Here is a 7,900-nt window from a genome sequence, read left to right on the forward strand (position 1 = left end):
TCACCACAGAAAGGAGACAGGATGATGATGGTTTTCAAAATAAATATTTCAGCGGCGTTTAATTCTTCGCAACTCAGTGGCCAACAATTCCGACTAGCTTTTTTAGTTTTCAGATTGAATATAAATCTGAAGACAACAACCACTAGCTTTACTGTTTGGAAAAATTCGGAGAAAACAGTTAAGTGCCAAAAATCAGAGCAATCATTATCAAGAAGTGTAGTGATCAACTTTTTCTTACGCTGTAGACTTCATTGCAGTTGACAATGCCACTAGGCCACTTATCTGGCATTTCATAGAGCCATGCTGGCCCCTCCCACTGTCTCGAGCGTAGTAAAATTTTTGGAGAACAACCACGTGATGGAAGGTCTGCAGGATTGTGAATCCCAGGAATATGTCTCTCCATGCATCTGAAGGAGTTAAACTACGGATTTCAGCAATTCTATTCCACACAAATGTGGCCCATTCTTCTTTTCTTTGTATCCAGGAAATTACCGTAGACGAATCACTCCAGAAATAGCTCGTTATTTGTTTGAATTCAAAATTATCTATGACATTCCTGAACAATCTTGCGCCAATTGTCGCTGCAAGTAACTATAGCCTTGGAATTGTCAAAATTTTCCCTTTCTTCTGTATAGGAGCCAATCTAGACTTCGTCGCTAGGAGATGGATAGATACTTGTTGATTCTTAACAACACGTAGAAATATAACTGCAGACTAGGCTGTGTTACTGGCATCACAGAACGTATGAATAGAGCAAACTAAATTAGAAGTTGGAGCAACATCTACCCATCTAGGTATAGCTATTTCTAGTAAACTACGTAGTTCATGAAACCAATTTCTAAATTCAACAGATGTGTCTTCATCTACAGGCTCGTCCCAGGTAAGGTTCTTATTCCACAATTCTTCTAACAGCAATTTTGGAACTGATATAGAAGGGCACACAAAGCCTATATGATCAAAGACACGTTGAGCCATTGACAAAATTATTCTTTTGGTAATGTATTCTTCTTGTGAGATCACTTCTTTTAGGCAGCTTGGATGAATATTCCGTGTATCTCGTACTGGATCCCACATCAATCCTAATACTGGCACAGGTACTACATCTTCATTGTTGTAGTTACTGTCCTTTCTAGTGAACTCCCACCCTCTTAAGTCAAACTTTCCCTCTGCCATATCCATAGTGGCTTCTTGCAAAAACATATTGAGTGTCAATTCATCAGAAAGACTTGTAATGCAGTTGTCGACATAAAATCCTTTATTTGCCAGCTTCAATATTACTTCACGGGAATATCTCGTGTCGCCACTTTCAGTCCTTCTTAACATTACTTCAAGGTGATGTTCAATGGTTGCTCCTAAGAGAAAAGGGCTGCTATTAACGCCGAAAACAACTCTACAGTGGCAAAAGGTCAACTCATTTCCATCTTGATCAACTCATAAGAAGCGAAGAAAATCTCGATCTCTCTCGTGAAGACTAATTTGCAAGAATGCCTTCCGGATGTCTGAAACTACTCCAAACTTGTACTCTCTAAATTTAAGCAAAATTGACGGAATCAATTCGATGTAATTTTGACCTTTTTCCAAACAATCATTCGAAGAAGTCTTGTCTTTTTCATGAGCAGACGCATCAAACACAGGCCGGATTTTTGTTGTAAGTCTATTTTCTTTTATGACTGGTCTGTGAGGCAGATAATGAATGCCGCTTTTGTCATGTTCAGATGGAATTATCTCAATTATTCCTTCCTCTACCCACCCTTTAAAGACTTGGTCATGAGATTGAACAAGGTATTGATTTTGTAATTTTTGAAGAGTATTGTATAGGTTCCTTTTGGCAAGGTGATAATTTTTTGACAGTGGTGGGTGACCATCAATCCAAGGTAACCGGACCTCATAACGACCTTCATTGTTAATTGTCACGGTGTTTAAAAAAATATCTTTGGCGACTGATCTCAATTCCTTCCGTGTTCTGAGCTTGCTTGGTTCTTCAATACCTAATACATCAAGATCCCATAAAAAACTGATGATGGAATTCTTCACTAGAAACGACAAGGTTGAGCTGATCAAAGAGTTGGCTATATTCAGATTGTTGTGTATTGGTATTTTTCCAAGAAGAACCCAACCGAATAAAGTTTCATAGGTTACTAGATCATTGGATAACGAGTGACGATTTCCTGTGAAGATTTGACCGACTGAATCAGCACCAATCAAAATCTCAATAGGTCCAGCAGATCCAATGTCTGACAACTCAATATTGAGATCTCTGAGCTATTCAATCCATGGTCCAGAACAGAAACGCGAAACCTCACTGCATATTATTGGATGGTCTAAAACCTCCAAATTATATGAATAATTTTGATTTTTCAACTTAACCACATAACATTCATGAAGTCGTTCATTTTGAGAGCCTCCAAATAAACAATGAATAAGTTTTTCCTTACCCACTGATTTGCATCCCAATTTCTCAGCAGTTGACTTAAGAATGTATGATCGTTGAGAACCACTATCGATCAGAGCCCTCACGTTCTTTGATCCACCTCTGGTTTCTTACTATGATCAAGAGTATCAAGAGACTCCTTGTTACTAGGCAAATCAGGGCACATTATTACCAGATGAGATTTTTGACAGATAGCACACCTAGGATGTCCACGACATCTTTTTGAAGTATGACCAGCTTTCAGACATCTAAAACAAATTTTGTTACTGATCAAAATACGTTTCTTTTGCTCCAAAGACATCTTCTGTGCTTTGAAACAGTGTTCACCAATGTGATTAGAACCCCCACAAAATGCACAATTTGAATTGATACTAACCAAGTTTGCGGCGGTGGGTACCGGTGAACTCACAATTTTCTTAGCCGAAGAGTTCGAAACAGTTCTCGATAAATTAGCACTGGCGTTACCTTGACCGACTAAACCGAAACCCCTCGAAGCCAATGTAATACGCTGCTCGTTTTCAACTTCAGTTTTCAGAAACTTCATGAGGTTTTTAAGATGAGTGTCTAACTTACCCGGACCTGACTCCGTTGAGACATTTGTAGCACTTCCTGAATTTTCAGGTTCAAATCTATGCGGGCAACGTTGCCATGCTCTCAATAAATCTGGAGGGAGGCATGACTCAATGAAAGGAAAAAGCATCGCAGAACACTTATCTGATGTAATGCCTAAAGTATCTAACGCTCGAATCTGTGTCTCGATCTGGTCATATAAAATCACCAATTCAAGCTTAGATTTAGATGTAGCATTACACAAAACCAACTTAAGCAATTCTCTGACGTAGACCTCAATTTGAAGATCTTCTCTGCCAAAACGAGATAACATGGCTTCGATAATATGATGATAATTTTCCGCAATAGCTGGATAACTCTCTACTAGTTGCCTTGGTCTACTAAAGGGTACAGTTGAATTAAATAATCAATTTTATCGACTGCCTCGATATCTCTGGCTTCGTGGATCTTCTTGAATTGAGACCAGAATGGTAACCAGTTTCGAATGTCACCATCAAATTTCTTAAATTCTATTAAAGGTAATTTAAAACGCCTACCTGTCATGCTGACGTGAGAACATTCAGAATTTGCATCATCGATGTGTTCTACTTCATGGGTTACCTTTCTGAATATTTTCTCATACTGGAGTTTCAGGGCTGCAAACTTCCTTTTGTAAGAGTCACAATTTGTCATGTCTGCCAATAACTCATCCTCAGTAATCACTCTGCAGGAAGTCCTGGTACACTTTATCATCTGCAACTTGTAGGTCCTCCATCTTTGCTTGAATTAAGTCGTAACATATATGTATCTACTGATTATCGCGTGGGGTTGCTGACATTAACTTTTCGAGATCAGATGTTAGTAACGTAAATGATCTACGTAAAACGGAACGATGCTTTTTATTACCTTTCATACTTTTACTTCGGAAAGAACAGCAAGTACTCGAAGGGTAATCTGAACAGTCTTGATGACAATTGTCCTGTCACGGTCGCCAAAAAATCTAGAGTCCAGAAGAAAAAACTACCCGTTTAACTTCGGTTCTCTCAGTTCAATGGAAATTGTCATATGAGTATACAGGGTGTCCCTGGACTTCCTCTTTTCCTCTCGGGAATGTATAGATGGGGTCAAAATATCACCAGTACTTCATATAACTTTTTTTCCTAAAATCCTTCGTTACCAAGTAACGGGCCCTCGAAGTTACAAAATGAAAAATGTTTTTCTTTGATAACTTTTCAAGTGAATATTCAAAATCATCCAAATTTTGGTAATTGACTAAACAAATGAATTCCTTCGATGAGCTTTCATGCAGGAGTCAGTTGTTTTGCTACAAAGTCAGGAACGGACTACCCCCGATGGTCCACACCCCAAAACTTTGAAATGACAGATATTTTTCAATATTTTTCAACAAATTAAGGTTACTTGGACAATTTTATGAATAAAAGTACTCGTTTGGAAAGTCGATCGGAGCAACGAGTCTTGATAAAAATGTAGTTTCACTCGACGACATCAAACCCGCTCGTCCACCATTATTTGAAATGAATAATTATCAAAGCAGAAATAATAATGATAACGTTAATTCAACAACATTTATCCTGAGATGTCTACCATTATTCGAAAATATTAGTTTTTAAGGAAAATGGAAATGATAGGTAAAATGTTCATAACGAATTTTTATAATGCAAACACGTTTAACTAACGAAACTCAAGAGCCTCAAGAGCAAACAGAAATGAAAAATCCGCTACAGAAACTGCTCGATATGACCACCTTTTCTTTCTATAGATTTTCTTAGTCTGCGAAGACACCCTCTCTGTACTTGAAATAGCATTTCAGGGTCGTTTCGTATGGCTTCACAATGTAATGTGAAGCCATGTAATGTTCAACAATGCATCTCTTGTGTGAATAGGTGTAGCGTAAACAAGGCTTTTTAGATGCCCCCACAGAAAGAAATCCAATGGATTTAAATCCGGAGACCGCGATGGCCATGAATATGGCCCACCTCTACCAATCCATCTATTGTGGAAAATATGGTTCAGATGGTCACGCACAATCAAACTAAAATGAGGAGGAGCGCCATCATGCATAAACCACATATCTCTTCGGGTTTGCAATGGAACATGTTCCAAATGTCCATTCAAATCGTTCTGAATGAACTCCAAATAACGTTCTCCATTCAATTGGTACTGTACGAATGGTACGAATGGTCCTATAAGATGGTTTCCTATGATACCAGCCCAAACATTCACGTTGAATTTCCGTTGGTGTTTGGTTTGCAATATCCCATGGGGATTTTTTTCGGCCCATATATGGAGATTATGAGAGTTGATAACTCCATCTCTACTGAAACCTGCTTCATCAGTGAATAAAACTCGATTAATAAAAGTCATATCCTCTCTTTGCCTATCCATGAACCAATTGGCATATTCCAGTCGTGCTGGAAAATCTTGAGGTGTCATGGCATGTACCTTCTGGATGTGAAATGGGTGGAGCAGTTGTTCCTTAATTATTCTATGAATAGTGGACTTGGTTGTATGGAACTGTTCTGATAGATTTCTGATGCTCATTGAAGGATCATCAGCGACGGCTTCCAAAATATTTTCCTCCAATACAACGGTACGTACAGTCCTAGGAGCGCCCTCACCACCTCGTTTTGGCAAAACTGTACCTACAATAATATCGAAATAAAACAACGTGCTCAAATTAATTATCAATTATTACATACCTGTTTCCCTCAAGCTGCGATCGACACGCTCGAATGTTTCTCTTGACGGTACCGTTCGATTGGGAAAATGCTCGGAATACAGACGACAAGCTTCTGCAGCATTACAAAATGCTCGTCCATAAAATACATGCATATCTGCATATTCATTGAATGTAAACTGTTCGGCCATATCAAAAAAATTCAAAATATCCTATAGAATATTGACAATACAATGATAGTCATATGACAACGCACCACTCAACAAAACAAAATCGCATTCCAGTTTCTCATTTATTATCAAAACTTTCTAAAAGGTTTTTTTGTCAACATCTGTGAAAGAAATGGAACATAATTATTCCCTGGATATTTTTCACCTGATCATGTGCAGCCGTTTTTGTAGTTCATTCGTTTGCTTTTTATTAGTATAGTAAATATTTTTTCCGATGTGCGTTTTTTCAGCTAAATTTAGATTCGTGTTAAAGAATTTCTCCCATAAAATTATAATTATCAGTGAAACTCCTCAACAGTTTACCTGTGAAGAAGAATTTGAAACATTCGAATGTTGAGTTTCATGAGATTCAGATAACTGATCAACACGATCAGTGTGATTATTCCACACGTATTATGTACATACAAAATATGGAATGAATTCGATATTTCATAGTAGAGTAGCTTGTTAGTTTAAAAACACCACGAATCTACAGAACTTGATATTTCTTCTGAAAAAATATCTGCTATCACAATTGTGACTTAAACTTCCAAACTTAAACTTATAAATGTTGTTGAATTAACGTTATCATTATTATTTCTGCTTTGATAATTATTCATTTCAAATAATGGTGGACGAGCGGGTTTGATGTCGTCGAGTAGAACTACATTTTTATCAAGACTCGTTGCTCCGATCGACTTTCCACACGAGTACTTTTATTCATTAAATTGTCCAAGTAACCTTATTTTGTTGAAAAATATTGAAAAATATCTGTCATTTCAGTGACAGTGATGGGGTGTGGACCATCGGGGGTAGTCCGTTCCTGACTTTGTAGCAAAACAACTGACTCCTGCATGAAAGCTCATCGACAGAAGTTGACCTCTCACTCAGTTCCAATTCAGACTATTTTTTCACGGATGAAAAACATGCTTTCCTTATTGATTTGGAAAATCCATTTCAGCCAGTGAAATTGGCTGTGCCGTCGAGATAGTTAGTGCAGAACATACGTTGCATTTCATGATTTGAAAGCTAGAAGACCTAGAAACTCCTCTCTCAGAAAAGTTGGTATCTTCGATGAACAATCATCATATCTCCGAGCGTCGCATAAAAGCAACTGCAGCGCTGTTATATTTGAAAAATCTGAATAATTATCAAGATGACTTGCAGCAATGGAAAGGCAATGAGACTTTCCAGTTGCTAAGTAAATATATCGTAAGGAAAGAAATTGAAAATATAATCACAAGATTATATTGTGAAAAACCAATCAATTAGAGGTTAATACGAATGTATTGAACGAATATGACTTGCCACTTGCTATGATTGCAAAGAATTTAAATTTAAGTGCTATTGCTACACAAACTAATACTTCACTTCAAAAGGAATTAGAAGGAACTCTGCGAGCATCTAAAAGTCTTTTTACACGTGTATCCAGATCCACAAGCTTAGATAAATTAAAGTCAGCAATAAAAAAAATGGATTTGTTTGAGTGTGGAGGAACAAGGAGAAGATTTTTGCAGTTTGCATATAATTGCTTAGTCACGCTGTTGCCAAAAATTGTTGAGTGGGAGAGGGCATTCACAGCAGCTGGCTACATTGCAACGGATATCAGATGCCGGTTAGCAGATAGTACTCTTGATATACTTTGTTTTTTAAGAAGTAATTTTCAAAATCAACCGTAACTGATTTTTAATCTCCTTGAGCTATACTATACCTATCATTTGTTTCAAATGATATTTTGTTTTAATTACCTCACCATCACAAACAAGCAGTTTTCATCATATTCAGTAATGTGATATTTTTTTTAACTAGACGAGATCCCACCGATTTCGGGATCCCGCGGGATTGAAATTTCTAATCCCGAGGAATCTCGACTTTACGACCTCGAGTCGGGATTGCAAAAATATAATAATAAATCAAATAGAATTTCAGAAAAACGAAGACAGCGAATCATCTCTTGACAACGCATACTGAAATCCACATTTACTCCTGAATTTATTTCAAATTCAAACCAAT

General features: G+C 37.4%; 1 pseudogene; it reads right to left on the bottom strand.

Moving 5' to 3' along the window:
* Window positions 1-234: 234 nt before the first annotated feature.
* Window positions 235-2,276, bottom strand: LOC141484712 (uncharacterized; annotated as a pseudogene).
* Window positions 2,277-7,900: the final 5,624 nt, after the last annotated feature.

This window comes from Leptinotarsa decemlineata, unplaced genomic scaffold, assembly GCF_025532065.1.
Source record: "Leptinotarsa decemlineata unplaced genomic scaffold, Ldec_3_MD MMD2_P_RNA_scaffold_2, whole genome shotgun sequence".
NCBI lineage: Eukaryota > Metazoa > Arthropoda > Insecta > Coleoptera > Chrysomelidae > Leptinotarsa > Leptinotarsa decemlineata.